The sequence below is a fragment of the Pleurodeles waltl genome, chromosome 12 (genome assembly GCF_031143425.1).
Source record: "Pleurodeles waltl isolate 20211129_DDA chromosome 12, aPleWal1.hap1.20221129, whole genome shotgun sequence".
Lineage (NCBI taxonomy): Eukaryota > Metazoa > Chordata > Amphibia > Caudata > Salamandridae > Pleurodeles > Pleurodeles waltl.
Genome location: NC_090451.1, coordinates 38,973,979 through 38,993,635, shown reverse-complemented (window position 1 = coordinate 38,993,635; position 19,657 = coordinate 38,973,979). Strand labels below are relative to the sequence as shown.

General features: G+C 50.2%; 1 long non-coding RNA gene across 1 annotated transcript in view; it reads right to left on the bottom strand.

Annotated features, from left to right (window-relative positions):
- Window positions 1-18,732, bottom strand: part of LOC138267010 (uncharacterized) — a 151,942-nt gene extending 133,210 nt beyond the window's left edge. Inside the window, exons 1-2 of the long non-coding RNA XR_011199769.1 lie at window positions 18,505-18,732; window positions 16,472-16,650 (exon numbers count right to left, since the gene is read on the bottom strand). This is a non-coding gene — a long non-coding RNA (uncharacterized lncRNA). The remainder of the gene's footprint in view (window positions 1-16,471; window positions 16,651-18,504) is intronic.
- Window positions 18,733-19,657: the final 925 nt, after the last annotated feature.

The following is a 19,657-nucleotide window of genomic DNA, read 5'->3' as shown; positions in this document are numbered from 1 at the left end:
GGGGCTTCCTCGGGGAAACCTCCACTTGGGCAAGGGAGAGGGACTCCTGGGGGTCACTTCTGCAGTGAAAGTCCGGTCCTTCAGGTCCTGGGGGCTGCGGGTGCAGGGTCTTTTCCAGGCGTCGGGACTTAGGTTTCAGAGAGTCACGGTCAGGGGAAGCCTCGGGATTCCCTCTGCAGGCGGCGCTGTGGGGGCTCAGGGGGGACAGGTTTTGGTACTCACAGTCGTAGAGTAGTCCGGAGGTCCTCCCTGAGGTGTTGGTTCTCCACCAGCCGAGTCGGGGTCGCCGGGTGCAGTGTTGCAAGTCTCACGCTTCTTGGGGGGAGATTGCAGGGTTCTTTAAAGCTGCTCCTTTGGATAAAGTTGCAGTCTTTTTGGAGCAGGTCCGCTGTCCTCGGGAGTTTCTTGTCGTCGTCGAAGCAGGGCAGTCCTCAGAGGATTCAGAGGTCGCTGGTCCCTTTGGAAGGCGTCGCTGGAGCAGAGTTCTTTGGAAGGCAGGAGACCGGCCGGTGAGTTTCTGGAGCCAAGGCAGTTGTTGTCCTCTGGTCTTCCTCTGCAGGGGTTTTCAGCTAGGCAGTCCTTCTTCTTGTTGTTGCAGGAATCTAATTTTCTAGGGTTCAGGGTAGCCCTTAAATACTAAATTTAAGGGCGTGTTTAGGTCTGGGGGGTTAGTAGCCAATGGCTACTAGCCCTGAGGGTGGGTACACCCTCTTTGTGCCTCCTCCCAAGGGGAGGGGGGTCACAATCCCAACCCTATTGGGGGAATCCTCCATCTGCAAGATGGAGGATTTCTAAAAGTTAGAGTCACCTCAGCTCAGGACACCTTAGGGGCTGTCCTGACTGGCCAGTGACTCCTCCTTGTTATTCTCATTATTTCCTCCGGCCTTGCCGCCAAAAGTGGGGGCCGGGGCCGGAGGGGGCGGGCAACTCCACTAGCTGGAGTGTCCTGCGGTGCTGTGACAAAGGGGTGAGCCTTTGAGGCTCACCGCCAGGTGTTACAGCTCCTGCCTGGGGGAGGTGTTAGCATCTCCACCCAGTGCAGGCTTTGTTACTGGCCTCAGAGTGACAAAGGCACTCTCCCCATGGGGCCAGCAACATGTCTCTAGTGTGGCAGGCTGCTGGAACTAGTCAGCCTTCACAGACAGTCGGTTAAGTTTCAGGGGGCACCTCTAAGGTGCCCTCTGGGGTGTATTTTGCAATAAAATGTACACTGGCATCAGTGTGCATTTATTGTGCTGAGAAGTTTGATACCAAACTTCCCAGTTTTCAGTGTAGCCATTATGGTGCTGTGGAGTTCGTGTTTGACAAACTCCCAGACCATATACTCTTATGGCTACCCTGCACTTACAATGTCTAAGGTTTTGTTTAGACACTGTAGGGGTACCATGCTCATGCACTGGTACCCTCACCTATGGTATAGTGCACCCTGCCTTAGGGCTGTAAGGCCTGCTAGAGGGGTGACTGACCTATACTTGCATAGGCAGTGAGAGGCTGGCATGGCACCCTGAGGGGAGTGCCATGTCGACTTACTCGTTTTGTTCTCACTAGCACACACAAGCTGGCAAGCAGGGTGTCTGTGCTGAGTGAGAGGTCTCCAGGGTGGCATAAGACATGCTGCAGCCCTTAGAGACCTTCCTTGGCATCAGGGCCCTTGGTACTAGAAGTACCAGTTACAAGGGACTTATCTGGATGCCAGGGTCTGCCAATTGTGGATACAAAAGTACAGGTTAGGGAAAGAACACTGGTGCTGGGGCCTGGTTAGCAGGCCTCAGCACACTTTCAATTGTAAACATAGCATCAGCAAAGGCAAAAAGTCAGGGGGCAACCATGCCAAGGAGGCATTTCCTTACAATCAGTGAGGTATAATTGTTGTGATCGACCGGCGGAGAAGTACATGTAGGCAACAGTACTCGCACTCAAGGAAGTGGAGTGTGTTGACAATACATTTTAGAAGAGCAGTGTTCATGTTACACCCCTGTTCGTACATTGTGCCTTTTACAAGCCTGGCCCTATGTTGCTTTCCCATCATGTTACCCCTTACATTTGTACGTCATGCCTTTGACCACACTGGCTTTACACTGCTTTCTCATCTTGTTACATGCTCTGTTCATATGTAACATTGTGCATTTTTTCACCCTTGCCATAGGCTGATTTCCAGGCCTGAGAGAAATTTTAATTATGCTAAATTAATCTGAGTTCTTTCAGTAATTATGCAGTCAGTTTGATAGCATGTGTGGCTGTAGATACACATGCTCTGCATACTTCTGCCATCTAATGTTGGGTCCAGAGAGTTGCAAGTTGTTTTTCTTTGAAGAGCCTTTCGAATTCACAAGGCATAGTGACTGCTCCTCTTGCTAGTAATGCGCCTGGGTAACGACTCCATTATCAGATTGTTTTCTTCCACCGTCAGGTCCGGTCGTGTTTTCACTGAGCACGGGTTCAAGACCATCTTAGGCCTCTTCCGTTTGGGAAACCCTTCCAATTCATCGTTAGGGTTCATCTAATGCGTATTTCCATTCCTTTGTGTTCCAGGACTGAAGCAACTCTCCATCGGATTTGCATGCTTCAATCGAGGCCCTTCGGGCAGCTATTTTCTCAATCCCATACCTCAGACAATGAAATCCTAATGCAACAGACTCCTTTCCATTTCTGTCCCAAATACAACTTGAAGTTTCCGTGGACCAGTCAGCACCAGGTCTGTAGCCTTTGTCTGTCGCTGGAAAATAAAGAAGAAGACTGCAAGGCCTACCAGTCTTTCAGATTGAAAAAAAACACTGCAAGATCGGAGAGCCCACCTTGAAGAAATGCAGAGGCAACCAATCGAGGACACATCGGATATTTTCGGACTCCAAGACACCATGTCCGAAACTGAACAAGAGCAGGAACTTCACAAGGCTTTGACTGACAAAGAGTAGGCTTTTTCAATCCAGGATTCGGACTCTGAATAGCCCTCGAGATGCAACAAATTCCTCCGGCTCAACCAACCATGAGTAAAAGTCCCCAGCTCTGGTCAAAAAGTCTACAAACTTGGAAGCGAAGGCTACTGAGCCGCCACTCCCCTTGGGCCACAGCAGGCATAAAAAAACTCACTTGGATGCTCCATCACCAAGCCCAGCACCAAAATGTAAACAAAAGCATTCCACTTCGATACGGAGCCGAGCTCCATCGGCCTCAGCACCAAAAGCTTCCACATCCCACTCATCATCAGCTGTTTTGGCACTAAACAAATTGCCTACTTGGGCTCTGACAACTGTGGCACCGAGAGTGAAGAGCACCTTGGCGCCGAAATGACTCTGCATACCTACAGCCTCGGAGTCAAGAACATCCCTCAAGCCTATCCAACATAAAATGAAGCAACAGCTCCACGCCAAGCAATCACAGCTTCATATTCAACCACAAACGGGGCGAGTTTTGGTTAAAGCTGTCATTAGTGCGCCTTCCAAACAACTTTCTTTTGAAGAGGCTCTTGACTCACCTACGTCTACAGCACAACAAAAAAGAAGACACAGAGACTTGGTTGAGAGTCACCCACCTCTACCTACATCTCCACCGCCAATCACTCCACCACCACCACCTGCTCATTCACCTCCACCATCTCAAGGTGACACCCTTGATGTCACCCCACAGGGCTCACCTCAGTCGTTTCATGACACCCAGGACACAGGGGATGACAATGTGCCTTTTCCTCTAGACCCTTGGCCTCAGTATGATGTTGACACATTGTAGTGGGTTCCCGAGACGACTTGGGGGGCTATGGTTATAAACGACTCCTAATAGACCAGGTGCTGTTCGTATGTGCTCTTTATTTGCTTCTTCATAAGGAGTTAACGTATATATATATATATATATATATATATAGTTTTAGATACTGTTTGTCTCCTTAGGCAATGCCCCGGGGTTTCCTTGATCTTTGCCACAGGGAATATTATGGGATACTCTTCTTTCAGGTCTTTCTCGTCTGGTCGTCGTGATCAAGATATGGTGGCCTTCAGGGTGACACTGGACCTCTCCGTCCCAGGATAGTGGTGGCCGGTCCCCAAAGAAAATGAAAAGAACAGGTGAGTGTGGGTCTTTGGGGACTACGTATTATATTAGGGTTAGTAGGCGGGTGTGCGAGGATAGGGGTGGTGCAGGGGTGTGAGAGGGTCAGGCTTTTAGGTGTACCGCAATATCCCCAGTGAGTTTAATCTCTAGTACAGGGCAATTCTCTTTCTTTTGTTAGAGGGTGGTTATTTTCACCACTCCCTTCTCGTGAATTAAAGGTAAGTATGCACTCTGTCAAACGTTCATTTTTCCAATCCCTTCCTCCCGATCCCTCCCCTGCGTGCCCCTCTCGCTCCTGCTCCGAATCCACCTGGGTAAGAAATTTACCCGGAGGCACGATCGTACCTGTGCTAGCCACACCCCTCCAGGAACGTGGCCGCGCCGGTCGTGTCTCCCGTCGGTCGCCGTGGGGGTCTCTAGGTCTCCTTCGAGGCTTCTCAGTGTGGCTGGATTCCATCTTCATTCCTCTGATTCCTCGCGGCCTTTCTCCCCCGGCTCCGCTCCTTTTCCTTCCTCCGGCTCGAGTGACCCTTTCCTCTCCGGCTCCCCTTCTTCTACTGTCTCCGCATCTTCAACCCGGATATCCAGGTCGGGAAGCACTTCCGGGTGTGCGGTTTCCCCAGATGGTACCCCCGGGGCACTTTTCAGCCGGCTCAGGGGTGTGGCTCGTAACCGTGGCGGTGATCGCCTGGTTACACACACATATATATAGACACTGACATGGATGAGTACCCAGTTAGACGATACTACTTCTTTTCAAGAACTTATTGTGAGGGCAGCCACATACCATCAGGTACCTATTTACAAAGAACCCATTGAAGATTACTTTCTTTTCAAAACACTTACTATATCACACAAAGCCACACAATGTCTCCCATGCTTAAAGGCATGATGTGGCATGCGGAATATATAGTTCAGGATCCTGCTGGGGCACGCATAATCACGCCGCATGTGGAAAAGAAATATAAGGCTTCCCCGTCTCATCCAGTTTTTATCAAAGGTCAGATACTTGCAGATTCTTTGGTGGTGTCTAACGACAGGAAAAGAGCCAACTCACAAGCTATTCTTGATGCTCCACCTCCTGACAAGGAGCGCAAGCTCACTGACGCTTCTGGCAAGCATGTAGCTGCCCAGGCTGCCAATCACGGGCATATTGCCAATATATAAGGACTACTTGCCAGATACGATCGTGCCCACTGGAACAAAATGGAGAAGCTTCTCCAGTACCTCCCACAGGAAGAGGCCAGAAAATTGGCGAAGGTCAATTAATATCAATTTGTTGTGCTTTAGACTCAGCTGACACAGCAGCGAGAGGGATCGACACTAGTGTCCTTTTACGCCGGCATGCATGGCTATGCATTTCCGGTTTTAAGCATGAGGTACAGCAGACAATCTTGGATGGACCATTCAACAAAGAACACCTTCTCAGCCCATAAGTAGATCAGGCACTCGAAAAGACGAAAAGGGACAATGAAGTGGCAAAGTCCATGGGAGCGCTCCAAGTCCCGGCCTCACGTGGTGCTCTTTGTAGGCCTCAATAGTAGACAGCTCCAAGCCCTCTAAACCAGAAACTTCTTCATCATACAGCAAGAGTCAACCCCATTCGTCCTCTCAAAGAGGATTTTTACAAAGGCTCCCATAAAGGGAACAACTATAGAGGGAGGGGAAAAATGCCCTCCCCTCGAACCTCTTCCTTTGTCCCCAAGCAGTGACTCACTTCTCCTTCCCTCCGATTATCAAACACATGCGGGAGGACGCCTCCAGCTCTTTCTCCAACACTGGCACAATATTACAATAGATCAATGTGTGTTGGATAAGTTTCAAACCCTGCGGAGGTGAACATTAGGTACAGAGCGGGAGTGTCGCTTTGGGGAAAGTGTGACTACAAGCACAGCCCCCTCCCGGAGGAGCTATGATATGAGAATCCAAATACTACTGAGTATCAATGACTGACACCCTAAACGATAGGTATTATCTTATTACACCACACTAGTAAGGTAAATTGCACCATATCACAGAGCATGTATTATTTATGATTTTGTTAGAGGTAGTCAAACAAGGAGGGGCACCAGGGAGTCCACCTTGGTCCTGAAGAGGAGCCATGGGGTAAGGCTCCGAAACATGTAGACTAGGAAGTCAGGTACATTACATCCCCCACTTCCGCAGCCCCTTTTTAATCATACCACCTCCAAGAGATCTATTAAATCATTGTAATTACTAGGAGACAGTATTTCTAACTCACCCAAGACCCCACCACTCCTATCCCTCCTGTGGTTCACATTGACAAGACTACATCGGTGCTCCCACATATCCCGTAGGTCGTAGCACGCCCTGCTCCGTGTTGGAACAGGAATAAAGCCAATGATGAAGCATGCCACCAAGGGGTAACCCTGGTGGGTGAAGGCTTTTCTAACAGGAAAATCCTTTTTCCTGTCCATTCTGTGGTAGTTCTTTTAGCAGGGCCTCTTTTGTAATGTTATATTGGATATTATCCAGCATCGTTATTGTCTGGAGCTCAATTCCACACCTCTAAACATTCCCCCTCGCACTCACAAACATTCACAGGAACATGTCACTCTCCTCAAACAGGAAGTGAAGGCTTTACTAGCCAAAGTAGCAATAGAACCAGTTCCTCCGCAACATCAGGGAACCTGAGTATAGTCACTATACTTTGTCATACCCAAAAAGGAGGGCTCCTTAAGACCTATCCTAGATCTCAGGCCTTTAAATCATGACAACATATCATAACGTTTTCACACGGTCACGCTTCAAGATGTGATCCCATTGCTGCAACAGGGTGACTTTTTTTTATCAGCAATGGATTTAAAAGGCGTCCACTCTCACATTCCTATACACGCAGCACATCACAAATATCAAAAATGTTTGCTAGAAGGACAACACTACAAATTCAAAGTGTTCCCCTTTGAGATCACAGCATTACCAAGTGTGTTCACAAAGTGCTTAGCAGTTGTAGCAGCTCACCTACGCAGGTAGAAAATTAATGTCTTTGCATACCTAGACGACTGACTCATCAAAGCCAGTACCCTCAACCAATATTTCCATCATACTCAAATCACAATAGACTTGCTTCACCAACTAGGTTTCATAATCAATTTCCAAATGTCACACCTAAATCCACTTCAGATACAACCTTATCCATGGGCTATTCTGAACACACAGTCGGGAATAGGCAAACAGCCAAATGCAGCAAGGATACAACATTTCAAACACAACTCTCTTACTTTCGCCCCCAATTACCCAGTCACAGTAAAATCTGTCGTGAAACTTCTAGGATTGATGGTTTCTTGCATTGCCATTGTACCACATTCCATCTTCACATGAGTCTGTTGCAGAAACGTCTTTCATGCCAATGGTCTCATGCATGGGGCCGTCTCGAGGATTTAGTGTTGGTAGACAGCTGCAACTATCGCTCTCTGCAGTGGTGGAATAAAATCAACCTTCTGAAGGGGCGGCCTTTCCTGGACTCTGTTCCACAGATCATTCTGACAACGGACGCCTCTCAGACAGGGTGGAGTGCTCATCTCCAGGACCTCACAGGCCAGGGTCTTTGGGATCACACATGTTGAATTTTAAACATCAACTATCTAGAGCTCCTAGCTGTTCACCTAGCACTCAGAGTGTTCATAATTAATCTCGCCAACAAAGTGGTCTTCTTATGCATAGACAACATGACAACCATGAATTATGTTCAAAAACTGGGGTGTTGGGGCATTCTCTACAGTTGTCTCGTTGTGCACAGACAATTTGGCATTGTACCATTCATCACAACATCTACCTGTTCGCGGAACACCTCCCAGGAACACACAACAATTTTGCTGACCTCCTCAGCAGGATGTGGCATCAAGTTGACGAGTGGGAACATCACCCCAAGTTCTTCTACACTACTTCCAAAAGTGGGTATTTCCAGAAATAGACCTATTCACAACAAAAAAAACGTGAAATGCCCACGCTTCGCCTCCAGGTTTCCACACCCCCAGTCCAAGGGCATTGCTCTGTGGATGAACTGGTCAGGGATATTTGCCTACGCTTGTTCACCTCTCCCTCACCTTCTGTATTTGGTTTGGAAACTCAGGCAAATGTCTCTCGCATTGATTCTAGTGGCACCCACCTGGGCCAGACAGCCATGGTTCACACTCTATTAGACCTGTCAGTAGTGCCCCACGAGAAGCTTCCCCTCGACCCGGACTTTCAGAACCATGGTCAAATCAGACACCCAAATTTCAAGAAGTTGAATCTTGCAATATGGCTCCTGAAGTTATAGAATTTGGTTACTTAAACCTACCTCAAAAATTTGTGGATATTCTTAAGGAAGCATGTAACCCAACTACCACAGCATGTTATGCTGCAAATTCGAAATGCTTTGTACACTACTGCAGTTCTGAAAATTGGGATCCCTTCCAAGTGTCAGTGTAAAATATTAACCTGTATTTTCTTTATTTGCAAAAAGCAAACTTGGCGTACACTTCAATATGGTTACACTTAGGAGCTATAACTGCTTACCTTCAGAACAGACAGCATTCTACTCTTTTCAAAGTCCCTGTTATTAAAGCTTTTATGGAAGAGTTTAAAAGAGTTATACTGCCAAGATTATCCCCAGTGCCTTCTTGGAACTTGAATGTGGCACTCACTAGATTCATTGGGCCTACCATTTGAACCATTACACTCATGACCTTTACAATTTCTATGGCTTTTTTTAGTTGCGATCACTTCCTTAAGATGTGTCAGTGAACTCAAGGCTCTAAACTTACAAGAACCTTTTTTCCAAATTCACAAGGATAAAGTGGTTCTTCGTACCAATCCAAACTTTTAGTGGTGTCCCAATTTCATCTCAATCAGACTATTGAATTTGCAGTCTTTTTTCCACTACCTGATTCTGTTTCTGAAAGAGCCCTCCATACATAATATGTGAAAAGAGTGCTCATGTTCTACATTGATAGAACCAAAACATTTAGAAAAACAAAACAACTTTTTGTTAGCTTTTCTCCACCACACAAAGGCAACCCTATTATTAAATCCACTATAGCACGATGGGTTGTCAAACGTATCCAAACTTGCTATGCAAAAGCCAATAGGCCACTAACTATTCCCCCTACAACACATTCAACTCGTACAAAAGGTGCATCTATGCCCTTTTTAGGTAACGTTCCCATAGCTGATATGTAAACAGCTACATGGGCTACGCTACACACTTTCACTAAACATTACTGTGTGGATGTTTTAGCGCGCCAACAAGCTAATGTAGGTCAGGCAGTGCTATGTACTCTTTTTCAAAACACTTCAACACCCACAGGTTAGCTTCTGCTCTTTGGGAGGCGCTGCTTTACAGTCTACGCACAACATGCGCATCTACAGCTACACGTGCCATCGGAAGGAAAATGTTACTTACCCAGTAAACATGTGTTTGCGGCATGTAGTGCTGTAGATGTGCATGCACCCACCGCCTCTCCCCGGACACCTGTGGCTGTAGTAGTCTTTTTACACAGTTACACGAATGGACATTTCATTTACATTACTGTTAGACTTTTCATCCTTGGCGTGGTCTCCCTTAACTTTTTGCCTCTGTTCCCCAGGTTGTTGATGTGTGCTGGACTCTGATTTTGCTGGTTTTGTTACTCTGGGCACTTTACTACTGCTAACCAGTGCTAAAGTGCAAGTACTCCTATACAAAATGTGTATGTAATTGGTTCTCCATGATTGGCATATTTGATTTACTAGTAGGTCCCTAATAAAGTGCACTGGAGGTGCCATGGCCTGTAAATCAAATGCTACTAGTGGGCCTGCAGCACTGGTTGTGCCACCCACATAAGTAGCCCTGTAATCATGTCTCAGACCTGCCATTGCAGTGTCGTGTGTGCAGTTTTAACTGTAAATTCGACTTCGCAAGTGTACCCACTTGCCACGCCTAAACCTTCCCTTTTCTTACATGTCGGACACCCCTAAGGTAGGCCCTAGGTAGCCCCAAGGACAGGGTGCAGTCTATGGTTAAGGTAGGACATATAGTAGTGTGTTTTATATGTCCTGATAGTGAAATATTGCTAAATTCGTTTTTCACTGCTGCAAGGCCTGTCCCTCTCATAGGTTAACATGGGGGCTACCTTTAAATCTGATTAAAGTGTAGATTCCCCTTGGGAGTGGATGGACATGTGGAGTTTGGGGTCTCTGAGCTCACAATTTAAAAATACATATTTTAGTAAAGTTGATTTTAAGATTGTGAGGGTCATTCTGACCCTGGCGGCCGGTGGCCGCCAGGGCCACCGACCACGGGAGCACCGCCGACAGGCTGGCGGTGCTCCAATGAGCATTCTGACCGCGGCGGTTCAGCCGCGGTCAGAAGCGGAAAGTCAGCGGTCTCCCGCTGACTTTCCGCTGCTCATTGGAATCCTCCATGGCTGCGGAGCGCGCTCCGCAGCCATGAGGATTCTGACCCCCCCTACCGCCATCCAGTTCATGGCGGGAAAGCCGCCATGAACAGGATGGCGGTAGGGGGGGTCGCGGGGCCCCTGGGGGCCCCTGCCGTGCCCATGCCAATGGCATGGGCACGGCAGGGGCCCCCGTAAGAGGGCCCCAAAATGTATTTCACTGTCTGCCTTGCAGACAGTGAAATACGCGACGGGTGCAGTAGCACCCGTCGCACCTTCCCACTCCGCCGGCTCGATTACGAGCCGGCATCCTCGTGGGAAGGTCGTTTTCCCCTGGGCTGGCGGGCGGTTTAACTGGAACCGCCCGCCAGCCCAGGGGAAAACTCGTAATACCCGCCGCGGTCTTTTGACCGCGGCGCGGTAATTTGGAGGGCGGGATCCTGGCGGGCGGCCTCCGCCGCCCGCCAGGGTCATAATGAGGCCCTGTGTGTTTGAAAATGACACTTTTAGAAAGTGAGCATTTTCTTGCTTCCACCATTTCTGTGACTCTGCCTGTTTGTGGATTCCCTTTCTGGGTCAGTTTGACAGTTGGGCTGGTTGCACCTCATACTAGACAGTGACACAAAGGGGGCTGGGGTGTAGCCTGCATATCCTGATGAGCCATCTGTGCTAGGAGGGGGGGGGGAGGAGTGGTCACTCACACCTGAAAGGCCTGTGTCTGCCCTCACACAGTGCAGTCTCCAACCCCCTGGTGAGTGTCTGGGGCCTGGCCTGGGAAAGGCAGGATTTCACATTCACAAGAGACGTTGCTTTGAAGTAGGCCTACTTCAAAGGAGAAATTGGGTATAAGAAGGGCACCCAAAACCACAGACTTTAGAACACTTCTGGAAACAAGAGGAACCTCTGCCTGGAGAAGAGATACTTACCTGGCAGGGGAGACACCACGATCACCCCGTGCCTGCAGTACCTTTAGTGTCCACTAGAGGTCACTGTTCTGCCAAAGAGCTACCTGGTGCTATATGCACACAAGGGCACTTTTAAGTGCTACTACTGGAGCTGCATCCTGCTGAAGATACCTGCCTGCTGAAACCTGCCTGCCTGCTGTGGACCTTCACCTGCCTGCTGTGGACTTCGCCTGTCTGCTGGAGCCGCCTGCTGTGGACTCTCACCTGCCTGCTGGAGCTGCTTGCCTGCTGAAGACTCTTCCTTGCCTGCTGGAGCTGCCTGGATACTGAGGCCTGCCTGCCTGCCTGCTTGCTGAGGGGATCCCCTGCCTGCCAAGCCTCCCTGCCTGCCTGAAGGGAACCACTGCCAGCCACCAGGAGCAGGCCTGAGGAGTACCTACCTGCTGCAGCTCCCTGAAGGACCCTTCCCAAGGCACGCCGCAACAGCAAGGACAGGATGAGCAGACCGCTGAACCCCTGGTTCCACAACACGGTGAAGATGCAGAGGAAGGTGGAATCGGATGGCTGCACACCAGAGCTGAGCAGAAAGACTTTCACAGAGTTGCTGGTGACCAAGATGGGGTTCACAGCAGCTGAGATTTGGTGCATAATGTCAGATGCACCCAAAGGCACTTACCTGCTGACGTTCATGTCGGAATCAATCTGCAGGAGATACTGGCAGATGTGCTGGTCAAGACGGGACGAGAAACCCTTCTCCGACTTCCACCTGTAGTGCCAACTCGTGTTGGAGGTCAAGAGGATGACCGTGCATGTCTACAACCCGCATGTCAACATCCATGACCTGACCACCTTCCTACGCCGCCACTGCACAGTGACGAGAGAACCCTCCCGCAACCTGGACAGTGATGGCATATGGGATGGTAAATGGACAGTCATGGTGAAACTGAAAGAGGACCCGGCCGCCCCGGATGGAATCCATCACCCTCCTTCAAGCTTCTCCCTAGGGCGCGACTCAGGCTATTTTTTCTACCCCGGGCAGCCCAAACTGTGTAACAAGTGCAGTAAACCAGGCCACACCGCTAAAGATTGCACAGTGCAAGTGTGCAAGAACTGCAAAAGAGAAGGACACACAGCCAGGGCATGCAAAGAGGAAGCCCCCTGCAACCTCTGCGGTGCCGTGGGCCACCGTTTCAAAGACTGCCCGCAAAGAGCCAAGTCCGACTCCCAGGCGGCCAAACCTCCTGGGAGAGAGGCACAAGAGGAGGCTGCTGTGGCCAGCCTTCCAGTCCCAGCACCCAGAAAGACCAAGGAAACTGGGAGGAGGAAAGGCCCCAGGCAGGAGCAAGTCAAACCTGACCAAAGCTCCACCCCGGTCCTGGAGCCACAGAGCACAGAAGAAGGAATGCCAGCCATCCCTGAGAGTGTGCCAACAGACAACGCTCCCCAACCCGCCTCTGAGATCCAGGAAGAAGAACCCTGGACAAAACAGGAGCGCAGGAAAAGGAGGCACAGTCCCCCACAAGTAACAAAGAAGACCAGGAAGAAACACCTGAGCAACCACAACCCCAACTCTGATCCAGAGGAGTCAGAAGAAGAAGAACAACCAGGGAATGAGGGTCCAGATGACCAACTGGACCAAGGCACCAGAGTGCTGCAGGAGATGAGGGCGCTACCCAGCGTCATGGAAGCGTCCCCACCACCATCGCCAGCAGCAGCCGAAAAGGAAGAGACCTCCATGGAGGAGGAAGAGCAAAGCCTACCTGCCAACCTGGAGGAGGAAGAGCCAGAGACCAGCCACGTGGGCAAGCCAGCCTCACAGAAGCACCAAGCAGCGGTGGCCAAGACAACAGCCCCCGCGCCGGAGACCCGCCAGGAGCCTGACCAGCCCTGTAAGTAGCCTTGTCACTGTGTAAATACAGCTAATTACTCTGACTTGATAGTTAGTATTTAAGCCTAAGTTAAACTCTTAAACACTAATTAAGATGGCTATTTCATTGTTTTCCATAAATGTGAGAAGTATCAGAGACAAGCGCAGATGTGCTAGCACCTTGAACTTTCTTGCCAGCCAGGAATGTGATGTGTACATGATTCAGGAATGCTCCATCCCTTTTTCAGCTTCATACGCACACCTAGAACAGCAGTGGACATTTGGGCCTTCCTTTTGGTCTGGGGGGAACAGCAGTAGGTCTGTAGGAGTCGCTACCTTAGTCAGAGGGAGGTGCTTCGCAATGGACTCGGTCACCGAGCTGGAAGGCGGCAGGGCTCTTGTCGTTGACGGCTCATGGGCAGGAGAACCGGTTAGACTGATCAATGTGTATGCGCCTTCTGATGTAGGTGAGAGACGGGAGCTGTTCCAGCACCTCAGACCACAGCTGGTCACCTCCAGAACAATCATGATGTATGGGGATTTCAACTGTATACTAGAGAGTGGTGGTCGATGTGGGACCAGAGCTGGGGAAGGATGGATGGATGATGGTGCGAAACTCCTAGCGGAGATGGTGGGTGAGGCCTCCCTGACGGACGTCATTGGATCCATGGGGGTGGACGCCAGGAATTTCACCTGGAGCCGCCCTGATGGATCTGTGCGCTCCAGGATAGACTTTGTTTTCACCTCTAGATTAGTGAGGATCAGGCAGCACTCCATGGTGACAGTGCATTTCTCTGACCACAGGGCTATCAGGTTCCAGGGGGAACTAACAGGGAAGTTCCTGACAGGTCCGGGAACCTGGAAACTGAATAGCTCTCTGCTGGGGAGAGAGGATGTACAGGAGGAGCTGAGGAGGACTTACAGTGAGTGGCAAGACATGAAAGACACCTTCCAGTCCGTAGGGGAATGGTGGGAGTGGGTGAAAGGCAGGATTCAGGATTTCTTTAAGAACGTGGGCAGGAAAGCAGCAAGGGGGAGGAAGAGGGAGTTCAGTAGACTGCAGCAACAGCTGCAGGAACTGCACAACCTCCAACTCCGGGGATGGGACGTCATGAACCCTCTGGAGTCAGTCAAGAAAGAGCTGAGCGAGCACTTTCATGAGGAATCCAGGAGGATCATCTTTCGTTCTAAGGTGGAGAACCTGGAAAAGGGGGAGAAATGCAACTCCTTCTTTAAGAAAATCCACTCTGCGCACACCCCTCTGGTTCAACTGCGCAACAGGGAGGGAATTTTGTGTGACACCAAGGAAGACATTAGGAAGGCTGTGACAGACTTCTATGGGGATCTCTACTCAGAGAAGAGGTCAGATGGGGATCAGGCAGAAAGGTTTTTGGCAGGTATCCCGAGAAAGGTTTCCACACCAGCAAGGGAAGTCCTCAACGCACCCCTCACTCTGGAGGAGCTGCACATTGCAGTTAAATCCTTCAAGTCAGGAAAGACACCAGGCAGTGATGGTCTTCCAATTGAATTCTACACATCACTGTGGGACCTAGTGGGACCAGACCTTCTGGAGCTGTATGAGGAGATGGAGCAGGAGGGAGTCATGCCCCACACATTGAGGGAAGGAACGATCGCGCTCCTGTATAAACATAAGGGGGAGAGATGTGACATCAAGAACTGGCGTCCCATCTCTCTCCTGAATGTGGACTACAAGATCCTGGCAAAGACAATGGTGAATAGACTCAAGAGCGCTATGGGAGAGATAGTTCACCCAGACCAGACCTGTGGGGTTCCAGGACGCAGAGTGGCGGACAGCCTAGCACTGATCAGGGACACAATCCAATACATCACAGACCGGAATATCCACGCTGCGCTGGTCTGTCTCGATCAGGAAAAGGCCTTCAACCGCGTCTCCCATGAGTTCATGGAGAGGGTACTGCAGGGTTTTGGGCTGGGGGAGCGCTTCTGCAATTATGTTAGAACAATGTATACAGATATTTTCAGTTCAGTCATGGTAAATGGTTGGAAAACAGACCCCTTTCCTATCAGGTCTGGGGTAAGACAAGGCTGCCCGCTCTCGCCCTCTTTGTTTGTTTTGGTTATAGAGCTACTCGCGGAGTACATCAGGAAGAATCCGAACATCAGAGGGATCCAGACACCAGGAGACACAAAGAAAGAAGTCAAGTGTTCGCTGTACATGGACGACGTCACCCTCTTCTGCACGGATGGGAAATCAGTCCAGTCCCTGCTGGAGGCATGCAAGGACTTTGGCAAAGCATCAGGAGCAAAGATCAACGTGGACAAATCACAGGCAAAGCTTTTCAGGCCGCTGGGACCTATGTAACGAGCCTCTCCCTTTCCCCGTTGAGGCAGGACTGGTAAAGATCCTCGGTATCTGGTTTGGGGGACCAGGAGCGGCGGCGAAAAGCTGGAACGAACGCCTGGCCAAAGTCAAGCAGAAACTGGGCTTTTGGAGCTTGAGACACCTGAGCATTGAAGGAAAGGCTCTGGTGCTCAGGAACGACGCACTGCCTGTGCTGCAGTATGTGACACAGGCCTGGCCACTCCTGGCCAACGTAGCACGGGCTGTGAACAGCATGGTTTTCCACTTTGTTTGGCACTCAAAGATGGACAGGGTGAAAAGGACAGTCATGCACAAGGAGCATCGCAAGGGAGGTAAGGCAGTCCCTGACATCCCGACAATCCTCAGAGCCTTCTTTGTGTGTGGCTGCGTCCGAATAACCCTGACGAACGAGAACAAGGACCACTCAGCTTACAAGGTCTACCGCTTCTTCCTGCTCCCAGTATGGAGAAGACTTGGATGGGATAAGTGGGAGAATGCAACAATGTTCAACTGGGACCTCCCCTGGTACTACAAGGAGATTGAGAAGTTTGTGGTGGAATTTGGGCTGAACTGTGTCACACCAAGCCTATGGAAGCCCAGGACAATCCACAGACTAATCAGGTCCAGGGACACCACAGAACCAGTGAGCGACCTGCCACCTGCTACAGCAACAAGGGTGTGGGAAAATGTATCCTCCCCATCCCTAACCAACAGACACAAAGACATTGCATGGATGGCCGTGAAAGGGGGACTGCCAGTCCGGTCATTCATGCACAGCAGGGGCCTGTGCCCACACAGAGAATGCCCAAGGGATTGCCCCGCAGAGGAAACTGCATACCATCTGTTCTGGGCCTGCCTTTTTGCCCAGAGACTGCGGGGAGCCTTAAAACAAGAAATGGAAGCCCACATCCCATACCCAAACATCACTCACCACTCTGTGCTGTATGGGCTGTTTCCAAAGACACATTCAGTGGAGGCTATCCAAGGACGCTGGAGAATCCTCTGCTGCGTAAAGGACATCCTCTTGTATGCCAGGACCCGACTGGTGACCAACGGGGAGGCGGTGAGCAGGGAAGCGTGCCGCCGAATGGTACTCAACCTGCTGAGAGACTACACAGACAAGGACAACAGGGAGAGTGAGAAGGAGGAAGAACTGTAAACCCTAACCCCTCCTTCCCACTGAACTCCCCACACTGCCCCAAGAAACCAACCCCCCCTTTACTACTTCTTTCATATGTAAACTGACTGTGTTGTTAAAATGTGATTTGAAACAAAGTTGAAGTGGACTGTCCTTCCTAAGGGAAGAGGTACCACTCTTTAAAAACCTATGTATCGCCTACTTAAAGCACTTAATAAAGGTTTTTGAAACTTAAAAAAAAAAAAAAAAAAAAAAAAAAGAGCTGAAGAGCTGAGGAAGAAGAGCTGCCCTGCCTGTGACTGTGCTTTGTGGAGCTTTCCTGCAGTGCTGCTTCTGCCAGAGGAAGAGGGCAAAGACTGGACTTTGTGTGCCTTCCATCGTGTGACAAAATCTCCATGGGCTTGATTCAGAGCTTGCCTCCTGTTGTTTGAAGTCTCAGGGACAGCAAAGACTTCTCTCTGCCAGCACCTGGAGTCTCTGGAGAGACTCCTGCTCTGACAAGTGGTGCCCTATCCAGTCCCTGGGCCCTTGAAAGGAAAGCTGGTGAAAATCCAAGGAAATTGACTTCAGACGCTTTTGACACAATTATTTATAATTAGGAGTAATTTTGCAGTTATTAAGAATAATTACGCTAGAGAGAATTACGCCAGTTATGCCCACCCCTACTGATTTCCCATTGTTACGCCCTAATTTCTTACATCGTGCCTTTTACCACACTGGCTCTGCGCTGCTTTCTCATCATGCTACGCGTTATGTTCATACGTCACACCTCTTACCACACTAGCCCTACTCTGGTTTCCCGTCTTGCTACCCCTCACGCCCCCTGCAGGTCTCTTAGATAAGGTTCCCTTTCACTGCCTGAGAGCCAATGTCACCTTGAAGTAGGATGGGGCAGGCGGCCTTGTAGGATGCTGGCACCAAGCACAGCAGTGCCCTTCCTCTCCTCCCTGCCAGGGGCGTGACAGAGGCCTGCACAGCCCTTGCGGTCTGGGGGGATCCCAGGGTTGATTGTTTTGGATGGGACCCCCTCTCCCTCTCAGCCATGCCACAGCATGCCTTGCAGAACACCAGCTATGGCATGGACTCAGGAACAGTTAAAAGTTAGGGAAATCCACTCTGCTTCACCAAGCAGGCACCTGCAGTGTGGGGGGCAACCGTTCACCCACTGAGCCCATTCTGAGGGGGCATCATGTTGCGTAATCCCACTGCAGTAGATCACCCTCTAGTAACAAAGCAGTCTCTTCTGTACCCCGTCCCTCTCTCCAGCGCCCCTAGGAGACCGTCTCCTAATAAAGCAGTCTCTTTCTGGACCCCGTCTCTTCCTTTGTTAAATCACCTGCTCCCCTTCCTCTGTCACTGACCATACCTCTAAACCCCTTTCCGCTCAGTGCATCGTGAATTTACCCCATACTTTCCAATCCCTCTTCCCGTAATTTGGCGTAATGCGAGGGCTGCCGTGCGTTTGTCATGTTTTATCTCACTCTGCTCGTGCGGGGTAGCAGGGGCTTTGGGTAAGGACCTCCTAGAGATGTAGAGAAAGCAACAGACGCTGCTACGTGTGGAAATGCTGCTGAGGTTCCGGCTGTCAGTGCAAAGAATCAGTCTCAGACTGTCCCGGGGCAGCGGTGGCTCGAGGGGTCGCGAGACACTGACAGCTCGAGCCCCGGGCTCTGGCTCGTCTCCCCCTCCTCTAGGTGGCGCTCTTGGGGGGTCCTGACAGACCCCTCCCGGCTCCGCACCTTCCCGCCGTTTTACTGCAGCGGAGCATCGGTGAGGGAGGGAGTTCAGTCACAGAATGAGCCCCGGAGAGAAAATTGAGAACATACCAGTCAGTGGAGTAAGTTATGAGGCGAAGGAGACGGGGGTGGAAGCGGCGAGGGCGGGAAGGGCTGCGGGGTCCTCGCTCTTTGAGGGGCTCTTGAGTCCTGACAGACTCCGTCACTCCCGCCCCCCAAAATCCAGGGCCCCGCGCCCCGAAAGAGCCTTGAAGGATGGTGCCCCCCCGGAAACGTTGTATCTGACTCGGGGCAGCGCCCTCCAGGTGGGGACCGGATTTAGAAGAGCAAGAGCCGGCTAGACATAAAAGTAGGACTAAAGCCTTTACTCTCCCTCTGTGCCTGGCCCAGGTTATGTGCAGCCCTGTACATCTGTGTGCACGTATGCACATGTGTGTATACATATATATTCGCTCATATCCGTCCCAAAAAACAAATTATCACCAGGCTGCAGACCGGATTCACCGCACTTCGGACTCAAACGTTATTTCGCTTAGGTTATTACATTAAATTGCTCATCAAAGTGCTGGCAAGAAAGAAAAAGGTCGACGTGTTTCGACGTCATGCCTTCGACTGGACCATATGTGTGTATATGAATATATGTGTGAAGGTGTATGTGTGTGTGTATAAATATATATATATATATATATATATATATTGACAAGGCTTTTTTTACCAACATTACATCAGCCATGGCAGGACCTGCACCCTACTGCCTCCTCTCTTCCCCACTCTGTCTGCCCTCTGCTGGGAGCATGCAGATGATCTGTGCTGCAGGAAGTAACAAGAAACAAGCTTTTGCAATGCAATGCGTTTGCTCGAGTTAGAGCTATTGGCATTGTAAATTCCTAACTGGACTTTTCTTGCCACATAAATTGAAAATGAAAAGTAAAACAGTTGACATAAGCGAGCCAATTCAAAGCGCTGTGGCCGCCGTGAGCATGAGAGCGAAGGAGAGACACAAAAGGAAAAAGAAGTTACCTTGCAGTCTAACGTATCGGGAAACGTGCAATTATCCATGCAACACGGTCGATGGTCAAGGCGGTAACAAAACCGCCCCAAGGAGGGACAAACGTAAAGCATTTACCAATGATAACAAAGGATTTTTGAAAGGCAAGCCCGCGAACGAATGATAGTGATGGGTGTGCGGTGCGCGGGGTTAAAAGCCCACAGATAGATTACAACACGTCAGAGTGCTTGCGCG